The following is a 19,938-nucleotide window of genomic DNA, read 5'->3' as shown; positions in this document are numbered from 1 at the left end:
AATACTGTCAGAAATATGCAGCTTCACGCCCACAACATATGTGTGTGTGTGTGTGTGTGTGTGTGTGTGTGTGTGTGTGTGTGTGTGTGTGTCTCTCTCTCTCTCTCTCTCTTTGTGTGTGTGTGTGTGTGTGTGTGTGTGTGTGTGTGATAACTGAAAACGTAAGGAGAACACCTGGAACAGCGATGGTTAAGCAGAAATGGCGAGTGGGAGAAAATAATCTATGAAAAACATCAACACAATAAAAAACGTTTGCATCATGCTACCTATTGTCAGGAGTATTTCCTCGCAACAGGGAAGTTAAATTGTAGCTAATGAAACACTCTGAATTGTGCACATCGGAACATCAGCATGCACTGTTGCAGCGTTATATTTTCAGCCGAGCACACAGCACTCACACTGACCTAAGTGATATTTAACAGTTGAATTAAAAGTAAAGCTTAATATGTTAAATTCAAGAATCCTTACAGATGAATCTTAGGCCCTATGAACTGCCTCCAGTATGACAAGATGTTGATTTGAAATAATTGGAGGATGTTACAAGGGTAATCTCCCATTTGAGCTAATCTCTGTCAAAGTGACAGCCATTTACCACTTGTCTGAGCACAAGAAAACCCTTAATATTAGTCTCTCAAGTGACACTTAGAGATAAAATACAATTATCATCACATTAAGGATGTTGTTGTTTGTTCTGACCCTCCCATTTCTTTGGATATAGATCGGAGTTGTCATGCACTGAGGTAGATTTAGGTCTCATCACTAGTTTAAATGCCGCTTGTGCTTGCTTCAGAAGAGCGGTCTTCTGTCGTAGGAACCAGACACTAAGCTTACTATATAGCAGGCACTTGAATCCAAAGCAACACACAGTTAACACATATTCAAATTAAAGAACAAAAACTTTCATCGGTATACTGTCTGAATACATATTGTATGGAATGGTCTTTGATCACATTATAGTAGGCTATTGAAATTGTCTTCCCTAGTCATAGGCCTTTTTGCCAATAAATGAATGCCTCACATTTCCTTTTGAATAACACATAGAGGAGGTGGAAAATGATAATAAACAGCATTATTGAATCTTAATTTTCATTGGGTTACGCGTTTATTACCTCACTAGGGATGGCCGTCGCACATTGTAACCTGCGTGGATGGTCATTTTAAAAGACTTCGGTCACTAGTGCCCGTAGCGTCAGTCATTGGAAAGCGCGCTCATAGAGATCCTTGCCATCCTGTATCTTCAACAGAGTGATGAAACCCACTGGGCAGTCACCAGCCTAGGAGGAGCTCCGCTGCCACATGCCCGTCTGCGGAACGGGAGGCTGTTAGATGCACTTGGATTACCGGTTGGTGAACTGTCACAGTGTTTACGGCTGCTGACGGGCATCATCATCACCAAGCGTTAACAGCGCATCGGACCAGTCATAAAAAGTAGCCTCCATAGCTGCAATTAATAAAACAATGGCAATTTTCGCACTTGATTGTTTTTATATCGAGTGGATATTCCTTCCTTTGGTGAAAAAAACCTTGTGAAGTGACATTGCGCCGCGTTAAATAGAATCACGGACGATGGGAGTCAGTCTCCGAGGACGCCTTCCGTGCATAGGCAAGATTGTGCTGTCCTGAAATTCCACCTAATTGGACCAAGTAAGGAGTTTCAATTTCACATCCCATTTTACCCAGGTAAGTCACTTAACCATCATTAAGTTATCTTACTACATTACATTTTGAATTATTTTAACCCCCTTTGTTAGTAGCTACTGTCTGTCACCGTATCTTAGAATTACCACAAATATTACATAACGAAGTGTCGCGCTCATTTGCTGATTGTTTAATTTCACACAAGCTTACAACCTTACGTCTCGTCCGTCCTACAGAGCTCCAGAGTGACCATTGCTTTCCATCAACTCATAACATAGTTGGTGGTTGATACTGTATTAAAGTCTTATACAAGTCTGGGTCCAGGGGAATATGAAGAAATATATTAACACTAAAAGCGCACAATGGGAAATATATTTACAGGATATATATTTATTTTATTTTTTTCTGTGCCCATAAAAGGGCATTTCTGCAAGGGCATCTATTGTAGATTGATCTTCTCCGGACAATATTCAGTAAATCAATGGCAAGCACGAGATTTGTTTGACCATACAAATTTAAATGTTAACTGTAGACTGTGAAATTATTAAATAATACGTTCTGGAAAACAACCTAAGATTTAACGTGTCATGTGTCATGCACATAGAGCTGTATTATTTTCTTACATCAAGGGAACACACAGTCCTCTCATTCTGTTGACACAGAATTCGCTCTCAGTAGCCTATGCAGAATGACATTATAAAAATACATTTTCATAATCTCAAAATATATCTTGTTATAATTTTCTCTATTGTGCTATCATCTTGTTGACCCATTGAGGCGATTGAACACACCTGCAGTACCCAAGCCCACAAGGTGGTATCCTGAATGTTCTAGCAGTGCCACTGAGAGCACATGATTTTACATGTGAATTCCAAAGTAGCCAATTTAGCACAAACACTGTGCTTAAAGCAGCACTTGCTTTCCCTAAGTGTGTTATGAGTGTCTGGAGATGTGTTGTGCCTCTTGTTAACCTGCCTTGGTCATTGTGCCTTAGGACGCTGAGTGAAGATGTGGGTGTTATCAATGCTCACAGACAGAACAGGCTGTACAACTCAACCGCACTCGACTCACCTGCTCTGTGTGAATCACTGTACTGTATCAGTATGGGTGTCTGTATGTAGTGTCAGCATGCAGATTGTGTTGTGTGCATATGAGTAATAGCATTAATACATATCAAATTTGAGCAGAGTTGATTACTGACCTGCTCTCTGGGAGTCTGTGACACAACATTGAACCAGTGCACACTCACACAAACACATTAGCATATTTATGGAGAAGATAATCCGCCTGGAATTAGCACTACGCTTGCAGGCTGTAGGATATGCGGGGACAGAGAGCATCTGGATGAGGGTTGTGACCACATGAAGATGTGGTGACTGTATGGGAAGATGGGCTCTGTTTGTGTAATCCTCTGTAGGGAAATGGCTTCCCTTCTCAACTGCATTGATGGGAGGCAGGGGGATGAGGGGTTGAAGTGCTCAGATATGAAGGGACAGAGAGACAGAGAGAGAGACAGAGACACACACAGCTCCCGGGGCGAATGGACGAGCACACTGTTAAATACGTCTGGTTTCTCTCTGTATCTCTTGGTTAGTAATTCATCATCCCCCCACTGTCTGGTCAGCAGCGGACGGGTGAGCAGCAAATATTCCTTTGGCTGGTGGGACGGCAGAGAGAGAGAGAGGGAGAGAGAGGGAGAGAGAGAGAGAGAGAGAGAGAGAGAGAGAGAGCGAGAGAGAGAGAGAGAGATCTGATAGAGGGATGAAAATGAAAAAGAAAAAAGAACTCTCTCGTCCCTTGGTAAGATTCACTCTTGGAAAAGGCCACACACTCCAAGAGGACACGAGCAGCATGTAACCCAGAGAGCTTTCTGTCAACTGCTGTATGGTCACCAGTGGATAAAGCGTCTTGTTGTTCCTCATTATTAATCCAGCTAATGGTTCATGTTTTATTCATGGCTTGGTTTACGCCACTCTCCTGCTCTCTGTCTAAGACTGCCACATGTGCATGTCAACTGTGCTCCAATTATTCTGGAGAAGTAGTTTGACTGAGCAGAGATGCTTGTCATGGACCCTAATGGCTTGCAGTGGAGTAAATAACCCCTGGAATGCTGCCTGTGTGCGTTCAATGAAATGGAATCATATTAACTTAGTTGTGCAGAGAATTCTAACCTTTGACCGTTTGTCTCCATGGCATGTGTGAGATGGCTTGTGCAAGTCCATTACGACACGATGGGGCATTGTTTTGTTCCTATTTGAGCGAAACTTGCCAAATTTCGCACTCACAGACACAAAGGAACACATCTGCTAGGGTGAGGTGTAGTTTTTTCCGTTACAAAATTAGCTACAGTGAGTTTTTGCCAAAGTTAGAATGTTGCTCCTTGTACAGGTCCTTGATGACCGTGGGGATAAACAGCAGCTCCTACAAACATGTTTTGTTTCAGTCCCCTGTGACATTATAACGCCATTTATAGACTATGGGGGACACTAAATCAAAGTTGCAGTTGAACCCCCTGGACTGGTGATAGGATGTGATCATCTTAAGCATTGTAATATGCGTGCCATAGTTTTAATAATGCTAATATATCATTCATGTTTTTTCAACCAAACTAAAGCACCATGACACCATGGTGAGGTGAAAAATGCTTCTTATTTTTGCTCTTATTCATTCGTTTCCCTGAACACAAAGAGGAACTGTTCTCTCAAGATACAGTTTTTATAGTCTTCTTCTGCCAGGTCTTCCCACCCCTAAAGCTGTTAACAATTTGCAGTGATTGCCCCATGTCTACAGTTCGCTACCGTAGAAACACACACACACACACACACACACACACACACACACACAGTGCTTATAGTGACCATAGGGTATCAGTAGGTGGAGCTACAGTATGCTAGTGTAAATGGGAGCTTATATTAATACTGGATGCTATACAGAGTCAGGAGTGAAGTCTGGGGTGCTGATTAGTAGGGATGATATGCTTATGTAATGCAGTTCAAGGAGGGAGTGGCATTACTTTTTTCACCAAGCTTTTTTCCACCGTATTTCATTTTTGCATGCGGTCTATGTTGGTGATGATACACGTGAAAAGGAATGGGTCTTTTTTCTCTCTCATGCTTTCGTTCTCAGTTTGTCATACACATAAAAAACAGACACACCTAGCCTTACGCTTTCTTTTTCCACTGGAAATGCCTCTCTGACATTCTCCTCCTCTCTTACATGGAGGCAATTTGTAGCCCCACCACAGCTGCACAGCAAACGTGTTCCTCGTTCCCTGATTGATAGAATGCAGCCTACCGTATCTGTATCCACTTTAAAATGAACCTTTCCATTATTGTTTTTCATTGCAAACGGACAGAGTCGTCATAACAGTCAAGCGTATGATTTTTGATGTGATGTACGGGATTTTTTGACCGTGCTCATCATGTAGGCATTTGTGGAATTTTTTTTTGGTTTTAAGGTCATTGATGCTAGAGAATTCATCTCATTTACACATACTGTATCTGCAGAGTATCATTCTTTGCTCCTCACTGCAGTGGGCTATCAGAAAAAATACCAATCAGCATGCTAATGACCAGCCAGAGCTCTGCTCTTTGCTCTTGGGCTGAATATTAGAAATGGCACACATGGGTGTTTAAATTTCTCCGGCCTGAGGGGAATCTGATATCTTTCCAGATTCCCCTCAGACTGGTATCCAGTTTTCCACTTAATCTCTCAGACTGGTATCCAGTGAACTCTCACCTTTTCTTGTCTGTTTTACTCTGTCCTCGTTGTTTCCTCTCTGGTGTTCCTTCCTATGTGGCTGCTTTGGTCATTCTTATTTGTAGTCTGCCTGGTGTTTGTTCCTATGTAACTGCTTTAGTCTTTATTGTTTGTAGTCTGCCTGGCTTCCTGTTCTATTACCTGACGTCTCCCTTTCTTAATACTGTCAACTTCAATATAGCCATTTTGCCTCCTCCTCCTGCCTGTGCCTTTCTCTTTTCTTCCTTCGTCGTCTTAATCTGTGCACAAGTAGGACCAGTCTGACATGGTGAGGCAATGATGATTTGAAATCTCTCTCTCTCTCTCTCTCTCTCTCTCTCTCTCTCTCTCTCTCTCTCTCTGTCTCTGTCTCTCTCTGTCTCTCTCTCTCTCTCTCTCTCTCTCTCTCTCTCTCTCTCTGATTATCAAACATTACAATATGTTCTATCAACAATCATTTCTCTATCTACAGTATCTATATTCGTATCCCATCTGTCTCCCTCCCCCTTACTGTCTCTCTTTTTCCTTCTCCCTCCCTTACTCTCTCTCTTTCTCTCTCTCCCCCCCTTACTCTCTCTCTTTCTCTCTCCTTCTCCCTCCCTTACTCTCTCTCTTTCTCTCTCTCCCCCCCTTACTCTCTCTCTTTCTCTCTCCTTCTCCCTCCCTTACTCTCTCTCCCTCCCTTACTCTCTCTCTTTCTCTCTCTCTTTCTCTCTCTCCCTCCCTTACTCTCTCTCTTTCTCTCTCTCTTTCTCTCTCTCCCTCCCCCTTACTCTCTCTATTTCTCTCTCCTTCTCCCTCCCTTACTCTCTCTCTCTCCTTCTCCCTCCCCCTTACTCTCTCTCTTTCTCTCTCTCCCTCCCTTACTCTCTCTCTTTCTCTCTCTCCCCCCTTACTCTCTCTCTTTCTCTCTCCTTCTCCCTCCCTTACTCTCTCTCTTTCTCTCTCTCTCCCTCCCTTTCTCTCTCTCTTTCTCTCTCTCCCTCCCTTACTCTCTCTCTTTCTCTCTCTCCCTCCCTTACTCTCTCTCTTTCTCTCTCCTTCTCCCTCCCTTACTCTCTCTCTTTCTCTCTCTCCCTCCCCCTTACTCTCTCTTTCTCTCTCTCTCCCTCCCTTACTCTCTCTCTTTCTCTCTCTCCCCCCCTTACTCTCTCTCTTTCTCTCTCTCCCTCCCTTTCTCTCTCTCTCCCTCCCTTTCTCTCTCTCTTTCTCTCTCTCCCTCCCTTACTCTCTCTCTTTCTCTCTCTCCCTCCCTTACTCTCTCTCTTTCTTTCTCTCTCTCCCTCCCTTACTCTCTCTCTTTCTCTCTCTCCCTCCCTTACTCTCTCTCTTTCTCTCCCTCCCTCCCCCTTACTCTCTCTCTTTCTCTCTCTCCCTCCCTTACTCTCTCTCTTTCTCCTTCTCCCTCCCCCTTACTCTCTCTCTTTCTCTCTCTCTTTCTCTCCCTCCCTCCCCCTTACTCTCTCTCTTTCTCTCTCCTTCTCCCTCCCTTACTGTCTCTCTTTTTTTTTGTATTCTCACATTTAGTCTGGAGTCAGTTAACTGGTCATAATATTCGTGTGAAGCTTTTATTTGGAGATTTTACGGACTCAGTTTAGCTAAATAACATCTTTGCTTCAGATACAGATGTGCCTCTTTAGGTATTATTGCTGACAGGTGGAATAGATCCAGGTATTGTTTCTCAGTGTGGAATAGTTCCAGGTATTGTTTCTCATCAGCCCTATTGCTCTGGTTCTATGGCTATCCTGCCTATCCTATCTCTTGCCAGATGTCCAGATTAACGTTGAAGATACGACCATCCTTTGATAAACATTGACATTCAAACAGGCAGGAGCATTTAAGGCCAGTCTGGTCCTAACTGCTGTTTCGCACAGCGGCTTGAATCTGTCTGCAGATTATTTGAAATAACTGTCATGGAGATGCCTTATGCTATCTTTTGATTAATGAGCATCTTTACTGTACGTCACACAGAACATCCATGCGTAATCATGGCAACTGATTGGAAAGGGCACGAAACATCAATCTGTTTCCCGTCAAAGAAAATTAGGACAAGTTTGACACATAAAGCTCCAGTAGTGAGAATCAAAGATGTCACTCTGTCTAACTAAACGCTTCCTCCACTGTTTTACACTCAAAGTCTCTCAAGTCGCTGTCGGAGAGACTGAAATCATTGCCTAATTGGCATATATGGGTGGACTGAGAGAGGGCGGCTTGAACCATTGTGAGACGTTCAGTATGTAAATCCGACTTGCTGTGTTTCCCTCTCCGACACCATCATGCAACAGGATCTCTCAGTGAGCAGTGATTTTCTTACTCCTGATTGATTTCCGTTACCTGTCCTCCTACACATCACCCTCATATTTCCCAGTGGTGTTCCTCTTTGACACATAAGGTGTCCAATAACACCAGGCTCGCTCTCCTCTCATCTGTGTTTTCTGAATTGATTGTGCGAGCCTGGTTGCTTTACAAAGGATAAGATCAATACTTTTGTCCTATTTTTAACCTTCAGTTTCTTTTTCTGTGTTGGATATTTCTTATACTGTAGATAAGTAATGGTTAGGGTTAGGATGTATTGGTATGGGTTAGTATGAAGATTGATGAAAGTGGATTCTGGAGCAGGGTGTTCGAGTGTTTTAATCACAGAATTATAAGAACATTTATTATGATGGTTATTTCAACTTTTAAGATCGAATGCACATGGAAATAGATTTTTCACATTACAAACTACTGGCTACCCTTAAACAAGGATGTCAGAATGGTACTGCTTGAGCCCTCCAAAAAACAGAGCAGCCCTTTCACTGAACTTAACGTTGTCCGGGGGTGTTTCGTGATGAAATAACTGTGCCCCCCGTCTCTCTCTATCTCTTCTGAGACTTTGAACTTGTAGCTGGCCAAAATACTTATGATCTTATCTCTGAAATCGTCCTCCGAGTTCCTGCGCTTGTTTTTATTCTTTGTCTTCCTGTGACAGTTCGGCAATCTCCTCTCTCCTCGACGCCCATCCCTGTCTCACAGCATCCAGATTGAGCACAGTGACAGACCTATCAGACGATAATACTAGAAAGCATAGCACAGAAGGGAATCTTAATGCCTTTCGGCTGATGTCCAGCAACAAATATTTGTTTTATTGCCTTCCCATTGCTAGAATTTTGTATGTCTGACAAAGGTTCCTTAAGGCACTTTGATCCATACCGTTAAAAATGTCAGTTTGATCAATGTGCATGTGCATCTTCCCTACACTGCATCTCTGAGTGTGGTTCCCTTCCTTTAACTCGTTGTTGTCTCTTGTTTACCTTTTTAAACAAGTTTTGCAGGAGCTTGGAAAACACAACAAAGTGTCAGCCATGCTCAGAGAGCTAGATGCTTTGATTGAGATGAGTTTCACCCGTGCATGTGGGCGGATAATGACATTGTCTGCTTCTGCCTGCCTTCCACTCTCTCTGCCAGGCTGAGATGATAAGTGATAGAGGGGAAAACGTTAGAAAAGCACATATTTGTGATGGAGGGAAGGAGATTCTTGGGAAAGGTCTTCCCTCCTGGTGATAATTGAAAGCACACACAAAAAGAATGTGAGCATGTTTTTTTTTAACTTGAAAAAAGGAGGTTATCAAAGGACTGAGTTATGACCCACAGATGGATTAACATAGTATATAGAAAGGCTTTCAACGAGCCATCTACTTGTCAACATAGGCCTGGGTTCAATCTAGTGGTCATGTTTTTTTTATAAACTCTTTTAAAGATCTTGACATGTTTTCTTCTACGGAGATCTGTTGTAATACGCTGTACTTTCTATCAAAGTCAGTGAAATGATTTGAGAGAATTGTGAATACACTCTTATAGATTTTGCTGTTATTGATTGATTTAACATATCTTATTTTTTATGCTGATTTGATACACTATTCTATCAAGTTAATTCATAATAATGAATCCTAAAGTGATACCATGCAAATTCACTCAGCTAAAACAATTATTGGCAATAATTATATGATTTTCTTGAAATGTAATATTCCGCTTAATTTTATGAAATATTATTAAAAGATACAACTCATCAGCATACAGCTCAAAGTGTTTTATGAGGAGGTACAACACCAAGCTTTAGATTGACACATTTCATTTTGTGGCATGCACAAAGATCACACACCAAATCGCAGACCCAAAAGCAGCAAAGTGTTTTCATGTGGTTATCAAAACACTTCCTGGCCACCCGACTATCTTTTGGTACAAATGGAGGAACGTGAGGAGAATGTTGATTTACGATGTCTTAAAAAGATAAACGTTACTTTTTCCTACAATATTCGCAAAGATGTTTTATTGCGAACTGAAATAAAGAAATAATAAAAGGGTGTGATAAAGGAAAATACCCTGCATCTGGCTGAGGTATCTGTCCTCAGTTAACATCAATGGAAACAAGGATTATGAAAATATTGGATAATGAAAGTCTACTGAGACTGTCCAGCACTGCTAAATAGTAATTTCTTTTCATACATTATCATCAGCAAAGGTACTCCTATCTGATTTAATGAATTATAGAGAAGTTAATTACTAAACTGAATGATTTTAAGAACCTCACATTAGAGTACGTTAGCCTACGGTTTTGAAAAAGTTATTTATCTTATTTCTGTGATGTTAGTACTGCTACACATACAAGATAAAAGCTTAATTTGATCTGTACAGAATATCTCGCATCAGGCAGACCTAGGAAATTAGCGAGATCTACTGCAGATTGCTTTACAGACCATAAAAAGCATTAGCCCAGACCCATCCACTGATTAGTTAATAGTGGGGTAATTTGGACCTTACTTAGCCAGCCAGACTCTGGCGTATGTTTCCACCGCAGACAGACGTGTAAAAAATACCTTTGCCACCTGCTAATAAAATCTCCTGGGGAGATAAACCTTTCAGACCTCACTGACCATCCTCACTGACCATCCTCACTGACCATCCTCACTGACCATCCTCACAGACCATCCTCACAGACCATCCTCACTGACCATCCTCACTGACCATTCTCACTGACCATCCTCACTGACCATCCTCACTGACCATCCTCACAGACCATCCTCACTGACCATCCTCACTGACCATCCTCACTGACCATTCTCACAGATTAATCAAACTGTGAAAAATATAAATAAAAAAAAATAAAAAAATCTCAGTGGTCGGTCGGTCGGTCGGTCGGTCTCTCTCTCTCTCTCTCTCTCTCTCTCTCTCTCTCTCTCTCTCTCTCTCTCTCTCTCTCTCTCTCTCTCTCTCTCTCTCTCTCTCTCTCTCTCTCTCTCTCTCTCTCTCTCTCTCTCTCTCTCTCTCTCTCTCTCTCTCTCTCTCTCTCTCTCTCTCTCTGCGTCACACTCACACATGCGCAAGCCATTTCTTAAAACGAAGGTGACATTAGATCTAAAAGAGACCTGGATCAGAGGTTTGCCTGCGGAAGTCAACTTAATCTTTTACCTCATACGTCGTCTGTCTTAAGCAGGAGTTGAATGTTTGTCTCCCTTTTTGATGTGTAGCTCTCCTTTGAGACAGAATGTGTGTGGTGTACATCAATCGCCACTCTCCCATCATGCTTTGTTGGGAATATGGCTCAGGAAGGCATAGCATGAGTGTCAGGGGAGGCTGGTGGAGGTAGACATCAAAGGACGGCCTCGTTGTAATGCATGGAACAGAATAAGGAATGGCTCAGTGAACCTTCCGTGAGTCTAAAAATCTTGCCCTGTCCTAGTGTAGTCCCGACCCACGTGCACTTCTCTTAATCTACCAATAGGGGGCGATATGGTGGCCTGCAGTGAATGCATTATTTTTTTTTTAATGATGTATTTAGATCCATTATTCAGACACAATAAAGCAAAAAAATGTGCTGGCGTTGTCCGTTAATGATTTGGGAAATCTTCAACGTGGCGGCGTTCCAGGTCAGGGAATGCCGGGGCAGCTCAGGCCTGGTGTGCCACATAGCCTTTGTGTTCTATTATTCACAAAGGAAAAAAAAAAGCGTTTAAAACATCCTAATAATGCATATGACTGGGATGTACTTAATGAATGGGTGTTGACACAACATGTGGTTGGACATGTGTTTTATAGGTGAAATGTTTTCTATCAGGAGTTTAATTATTCCTGGGGATTAGCTGGCCAGGCAGAGTGATCAGTGTGTTGGCTCCTGCGTGACTGTCCCAGAGAGTGCCAAGGCAGCTGGTCTCTCTGTGCTGCTGACAAGAACCAGAGGAAGAACCACGATCGTTTACTCTCAAGCTATTTTAACAGTTCGAGGCCATCATTCTCTGGGTGATGCCAACACGCAGCCTACTGTACAAGAGAAGGATGACTTCTGAATACATTTGATTTCATTACCAGAGATGGTATTCTCAAAGTTGTAGTCAAAACTACAAACTTTTGTCTTCCGGAAAACATTAACATTGCATTTCAGTTTGTCATTGGGCTTAATTCCACCATATTCTATGATCAATACGTTTTTCTTTGACATTTTCTGTCGTCATGCGAAGGCGAAGTATGTAAATGAGAAGGCATGGTGTTTCTCCTTGCATGCAGTGGCCATTCATACACCTCTAATGTCTCTGATGCCATTTCACTGAAGGAAACTGGGTGTTAATAATAGGCTTATCATGCTGTGTTATGGGCTCTTTTAGCTGTGTCTGGAAATACATCAAAGCTGAAACAACCACACACACACACACACACACACACACACACACACACACACACACACACACACACAAGGAGAAATAGGAGAACGCTCCAACCAAGCAACCAAGCAGTAGATTGAGTGGTAACGTGCTGCTGATTGAGGCTCAGGGAGGCAACAGAACCATGAGACGATAAGGCTTCCTCTGGATTCCCTCCAACCCTGCCTCTCTGTTCTACCCCATGCACAATTTGTGACTGGCACAATGTTTTCATGGCCGTTTAACACACTTGCTGAAACTTGCTCATTTGCATTGGAAATGGATTTTTTGCACGTATTCAGCTCATTCTTCAATGATATTTAAGAATGTGAAATGCAACACAAGGGTTGACTGGTAATTCTGTTTTGTACTTCCCAAGGATCTCTGGGTATCATACAGGGCTTAATCTTGTTACCAGGGGGACAAAACGCTCGCACTCTGCTCGTAAGGAATGTATGCTTCATTCGGTAAAGATTTTTGAGTTTGTATGAAAAAAAAAAAAAAAAAGGTAATCTTATCCATTATCCAGTGTGTAGCCTACGCTCTGGCAGTACTGAATCATGTTAGACTGATATTCCCCTTGAGCCACTATTGACTTGACTTGCGTGTGTGATGGGCCTTTCCTGTGCTTGCTCTCACTGAGCTATTTCTGTCCTCTTTCTCTTTTTTATTGCCTCCCACCCTCTGATTTATTGTTGGTTCCATTCACCAAGTGCATTTCCCAAAGCTATTAGGCATTCCCATATGTACCTTTTCCACCATTATTTGCCCTTGCTTTTTGATGCTGTTTGAACTTCCCTGTTGGAGTCCAGGATTAAGTGGTCCGATTCGGGTTGAATTTCTGACCTCCTGGCCTCCCATCTTGTCCAGAGACATATTATAGATCCCACTAGCTTGACTTATGACCCTAAAGGCTTATCTTTTATCCATGATGTGTGTGTGTCCCTTCATTCCTAATACTTTTGGACTGGGGGCACGTCACTCAAAGCTGTTATCACGTTCACTTCTTCCCACTGTTGTCTGTCTGCACACTATGACCATGTTTCATCTAGGAGCTTAATGCCTACGGCTATGTGGCTCTATGGGATAAAGTCCTGTCCCATAACCTTCCTTATAAAAATCCAGTGGATTAGCAATATTTTGCGCTTAGGTATATAGGAAATTTGGCACACGTGTGTAATTTCTCAAGCTGAACAGTTGTTGGAAGTTCTTCCCTGAGTGGGTTTTCTCCCTTTGCTGCTGAACCTACAATAAAGCTCTGGCAGAAAAAATGCAATATGTCATTCTGCATCTGTCATCTGCTGACTGCTTTTGGAAAAGAGAGAAACAAATGTTGTTGGTTGACAGATGAGATGTACGTCTCTGAAAAAAGTCAGAGGAAAATGAATAGGCTCTACTCAGTATAAACAGAGGCGGAAGGTTTTCCAGATGAAAGGACCTATTCTTCCCCCCAAAATACCCCTCATCCAAAGGTAAATATCAGAAGCTTTTCGAATCAAACGGTTTGCTTGGAAACAGAAGAACAAAGTAAGACAAAATCAGCCGAAGGATAATACAATTCGAAAAGAGCTCATTCAATTGATTGAAGTAAATTGGTATTGTTTCACATTACTGACATCTAAGTGCAGATAAATAAAATACTGTAAAAATAGTGGCAGGAAGCTGCATGTTCTTCTGCAGAAGAACAGAGTTGATGTAAGAGCTGCCAGATTTTCCTCTTACATTACAAACCGTGGACTGACAGCAGTGTGTCGGCTTTAGAGCAGACTGAGGACTAACATCTACCAGGAGAAATAGGAGAACGCTCCAACCAAGCAACCAAGCAGTAGATTGAGTGGTAACGTGCTGCTGATTGAGGCTCAGGGAGGCAACAGAACCATGAGATGATAAGGCTCCCTCTGGATTCCCTCCAACCCTGCCTCTCTGTTCTACCCCATGCACAATTTGTGATTGGCACAATGTTTTCATGGCCGTTTAACACGCTTGCTGAAACTTCCCAAGGATCTTTGGGTATCATACAGGGCTTAATCTTGTTGCCAGGGGGGTCTGTTACATTCCAAACCGTGGACTGACAGCAGTGTGTAGGCTGTAGAGCAGACTGAGGACTAACATCCCATGGCCTGAATCCTGATCCAAAAACAACGTTTCCTTAACAACAGATTGAAAAGTTGTAACTGAAGGTAACGTGGATGCTTGTGTGAACGCTGTCATACTTATGGTAGGATATGCTTGTGAGTTCATACCCTTAGCTCTCCATGTACAGCACATGCTCAATATCATGAGAATATAGTGATGCTGTTTTGTTTGACCGGTTCTTAAAGAAGAATGACATGTTTCCACTGAATACCAACCTTGTACCGTGTGGACTTTTACACTACTGTAAGGAAGGGTATTAATGATGACCCAAAACATTAGTGTTTATACGGGTGGCATGAATGTAGAACATTACAAAGAAACAGGCTGAAACCGGAATGACATAGAATGTGTTTGTGTCTCTGCACTGCCTAAGTTGCATTCCAATGTCATTCCAATGTCACGTTAGCCAGCCTACTTATAGTTCAAGCAACAATACGGTGAAAACCAGATACCAGATAACTGTCAATCTTTCTCTTTGTTCAAACATGTCCACATCCCCTGGGACTCAGTGACATTAGCATAGGACACAATCATCTGCTGGAAAGGTGTTATGCAGCAATCAGACAGATGTTCTGGTGTTAATTACAGGGATAATGATGGGATGGTATCAAGTATCAAATATTCCATTCCATGAATTACAATCAGCCGTCCTCCGATTTCTACCTCCACCAGCCTCCCTTGGATGAGATGGATGATTGGATGAGTTTTAAGTATGCTAGATGATGAGTATTAATGACTTACATCCTAAATACAGTATGTGTGACTGACTGGGGTCTTCTGTAGCCCTCTGAGCTAAAGTCACTATCCAGGTCTATGGCAAGAGAACCACCTCCATTACATACTGTTTGTATGCACGCTGTGCTGTTAACAATATAACTTGTTCACTGCCTCATAAAAACAAGAGTGATTTTCGAGACAGTTGCTAAAGCCCTTTTTTTTTAGAAGGGATTGAAATGGAAAAAGCTTGCTCAATTTGAGATATTGCCTCACACTAGAAACAAGTGCTTAAGTTATATCTTTGGAGCATACAGGCACCCATGGCAGTTTACTAGGGTGAGTTATGACAGAGTGAACTGGGAGAGGGGCCTTAGGAGACACGAAGCTGTTCCATGTTGTCATTTTCAAAGTGTAGATGGGGAAATGCATGATGGTTCTCAGCAGACCGTCTTAAACCCACTGATTTAAAACTCCACCCTTAGCGCTGTGAAGAGGCCTCAGGCTCAATAACACTGCCCATCGCCCCCCTCCTGCTCCTGTGCAAACCGAACTCGATAGTCTTGGCTTAAGGCTTAGAGAGGAAATGCGGGGGTTGTGGTAGCGAGCGGATGCGATATGAATCAACAAAACATCAAGTGTACTGCACAGGGCCTGATGGCGGGCTTGTATTAAAGAGGTTGTCTCACCGAAGCACTTGAGTTTGTCTGGCCCCCTCTATACTCCATTCCTATCTGTTGTGAATAAAAGGTGCTCTCAAAGTGAAGGGTATTCCTTCTCGAGCGCTGGAGGGCAGGTCTGTTATGACCGGATCTAACTACCTGTAGTTTGATAGTAGCTTACAGCTATTGGCGAGGAACAGGTAAACTCGTTGGGTAACAGCTTAGTGCTTTTGATCTTGTGTATCAATACCAAGTAGAGTTAGTTTATTTCTTATTAGTCATTGGAGACTAAAATTAGGTTGGGTTAGGGTTAGGGCTAGGGTTAGGGTTAGGGCTAGGGTTAGGGTTAGGGCTAGGGTTAGGGCTAGGGTTAGGGTTAGGGTTAGGGTTAGGGTTAGGGCTAGGGTTAGGGTTATCAGGCAAAAACAGTTGATTATGTGAAGGCTTGACCATAAGGAGACAAACGGTATCCTGTTTGCTGAGATAAATATGTGATCAATCTACACCTTATTCATAAAAGGCTGACTTTTATAGGGAACCTGGATTCATACAGTATATGTAATTCATCTATCACTGAGCTGGGTAACCAAGCTCTCACATCAGCTGGTCTAGCTGCTCTTTGTTTAACGAATATTTGATTCACCCAGTCTTGTGTTATAGGAGCTTGAAGTTAAACACAGAGAGAACAAACATTTTTACATCCAATACAAGCGATTATGGATGCGTATTATCATCCTTAATATCTGCATGCTGCACAAAATGTACAAATCCAATTTACCATTGTGATCCACCAGTAAATAGATCAGGAACAGCATAGGCAGCCGAATTTCAATTTACAAGCTCAGTAAAAACCCTACCTGACTCCCAGACACAGAATTATATTAAAGATCTCTCATCCAGGAAGAGCATTTGGTTTGGTCTCCGTTTCAATCAGAATAAACAGGTTTGAGCCCATAAAGCGACCATGTAAGCCATAAAACAGACCGTTCTGTAGTTAATTGCTGACAGTTGCCGTTTTCCTCCATTTGTTTTCTATTATCCTTTTATTATCCTTTCCTATTATCCTCTTTTTTGTTCTTTTTTTTTATATACTGTCGGCCATCTTTGGTTCGGCGTGGTGTTGTTAAATATCCATTATGCCTTGTCCCATAATAGCAGAACAGCTGGGTCACACGTGGAATTGGGTGCCCTCTTTCTCCCCCGTCTACGCTGCGGAGACAGATTAACTGAACACGGGACTAATAGAGGGACCCGTCTGTGCACAATAGAGGGCCCCATTTGGAGAGGATGCAGCCGCTCATGAATCAGCGAATCGGCCTACGCAGTCAGTGGCAGGGGAGAGGAGAGTGTGTGTGTGTGTGTGTGTGTGTGTGTGTGTGTGTGTGTGTGTGTGTGTGTGTGTGTGTGTGTGTGTGTGTGTGTGTGTGTGTGTGTGTGTGTGTGTGTGTTTGGGGTGACACAAACCACAGGACTCCCCTGAGTGGGATTCCACATCTGTTTCTGAAAGAAAACAAGGCAAAGAAGGAGCTCGAGTGAGTGTCAGATGGTGATAAAGGATTCACTGAGGTAATTTACCTCCTTAACCTCCCCCCAAACAAGACTAAACCTGACCTGACCTAAACACAAACATGTGAAGAGAATGAGTGCGGAATGGGACTCTCAGGTATTTGTGGATTTAAAACTGTGTTACTCCCCTATTCAAGCCACCATGTGTACTGGCCTCATACATCCATATTCCTCCCACAGTACATATGACTAGTTAGACTTCAACAACATTGCTCAACCGACATTGGTCTGGCTTGATCTCCGCTCTACAGGGTCATGACCAAACCATGAGCAGACTGAATAATGATGTCTGAAACAAAGGCATGTAAGGTCCAGAGAGGCCTACGAGCTTACAGATAGGATCTGATCGCAGGGACCACACAATACAGGCTGTGAATGTTCACCGTGGAATACTCCCAGGTGCTGACAGAAAGGTTACAGACAGACATGGCGATAATGTGGCTGAGAGACCCAGCATGGAGACCGCGGTGGCCAAGTCCTCTGTCTCTTCCATTCCCTCACACTGAAAGCTATTTGAGGGAGAAGTTATTATTTTTTCATTGAGTTTCCTGTTTGAACTTTAGTATGGATTTATTTTGGTCTGCTCTGAATTTTGTAGGAGTCTAGGACGCGTGGCCAGTGATGCAATATGATGATCTTGAGATAAAAAAAATAATTAATCACACATTCAGTACGTTTTTTTGTTGTTGTTGTAAGAATCGTTTGAATCCTTTGCCTAGAAAAGCTCATTCTACTCAAACTAAATTAATTGTAATTTCTTTATGGGAACTTTTTAGATGCATTAAAACATCCTATAACAAGATACATACTGTGGTGCCAAATACAAGGCTTACATGTGTAAAACTAACCCTAACCCTAACCCTACCTAAGTGTTACACATTCCCCACCCCTTGCACACACACACACACACACACACACACACACACACACACACACACACACACACACACACACTTCATATATCCACACTTCATCTGCATCTCCCTCCTGTCTGCAGCGATGTGCCTGGAAAGCATTGCAGCATGCAGCTCTGAAGTGTTGCTGAATTATAAATGCACTCACCATCCAGAAGGAGTGCTTTTCTCTGTCCTCTTCATGGGGCAACAGGGCCCCCATCTCAGCTTTGAGATATATACAAGACACACAGTGCTGTACATCATGCTTGTTAAATGTGGAGCTAATGGCCCAATGGTGTTATGGTTTCCATACAGTTCTGTGTAAAAGTCTATTGAGCTAATGGATCAAGCAGATAAACTGTACTGCTGCAAATCCCCAGCTGGAGGGAAAATATACACACATACACACACACACACACACACACACACACACACACACACACACACACAGCTAAACTTCCTAGGAAGTGTATCAGACACATATCCATAAAGTGTTTGGTTTTATCACTTTCCTTCAATGTAGCTGAGACACTCAATCACTGTTGACTATAATGGCTCCCAATTCACTTACTGTATGTCACATTTTAGTAAACTGCAACGGTATTGAGGGTGACAAAGCTGCCATTCATCTTGTTGAAACTTCATTTCAATAATAGAGAGTAGTTCTCTCTCTTTCTCTGAAATGAGTCCCACACCTTGGGGACAGCAGACCCACATAGGCAGCCTTGAGTGAGCGTGAATTCAAACAGCTTGATATTTTGTTTGTTTGTCAATCCAGAGCCGCTTTGTCTTCCCAATCTATCTTCCCTTTTCCTATTCCCCTGATCATGTGATTGATGTATTTGTCAGCGTGTTAGTCTGACTCCCTACGGTCTACTCTGTGGACAGTGTCCTTGAAGCTAGTTCATGAATGTTTCTCAACACAGGCCCCTGATGTACGGTCTCTTGCAGTGCTAGTATCGTGCTGCAATGTTCTGGAACTTCGACATGTTTGATACTATTCCTCATTCCATTCCGTGCATTAGGCTTTTGGGCCATGATAAGAAAGTCAGGTCTCTGTGCCCAGTTTTGGTCTCTTAACTTCTAACTGAAATGCAGATTCAGGGATGCTCCTGTTAATTATTATTATTAGTAGTATTATAGATTATGTAACTGAGACTGTCCCTCGTGAGCTGACCTGAAACATGCTTGCCCGAGGGGGACGTTTTGGAAGCAGCTACTGTAGCAGGATATGGGCTGAGGTAAAAGTAGAGCTTATGCTCCCCAGCCCAGACATTCTTCTCATGGCTGAGCTCCACAGAAACACACACATCCATTTACCTGGAACATGACCATTCCCCATTTACCAAGAACATGACCATTCCCCATTTACCTGGAACATGACCATTCCCCATTTACCAAGAACATGACCATTCCCCATTTACCTAGAACATGACCATTCCCCATTTCTTCCTAAACCCCATTTCACAGGTGGGTTGTTCTCTGTGTGGCGTATTTGGCAGCTATCTGGGAGGGTTTGGCACTAGGCTGGCAGCAGAAGGGCATTCTGCCGGAGTGGGATGAAGACTACTCTACACAGATCTACCATCAGTTTTTTCAACCATTGTGGCAAATGTGATGTACAAGTGTTTAATACCTCTGTGTAGGTAGCCACACAGGTATTAGATTTACATTCATCAGCAAACTCACAAAGTGTTCAACCACAGCAACATTATACCCCAACCTATAGCATGACTTCTACAAGTGACTCTCAGGACCAAACTCTATGAACCTGTCTGTTCCTCTAACCTGTTACAGTGACATGCTCACTGATGTACACCAGCTCTGTGAGCAAATAGAGGCAGAGTGATTGGCGTTACACAGCACAGTAATGGGCTTACAATGGGAATCTACTGGGCCAAAGTAAAGAGACCT

This window comes from Argentina silus, assembly GCF_951799395.1.
Source record: "Argentina silus genome assembly, chromosome: 11".
Taxonomy (NCBI): Eukaryota; Metazoa; Chordata; class Actinopteri; order Argentiniformes; family Argentinidae; genus Argentina; species Argentina silus.
Note: the sequence above shows the minus strand (reverse complement) of the source record.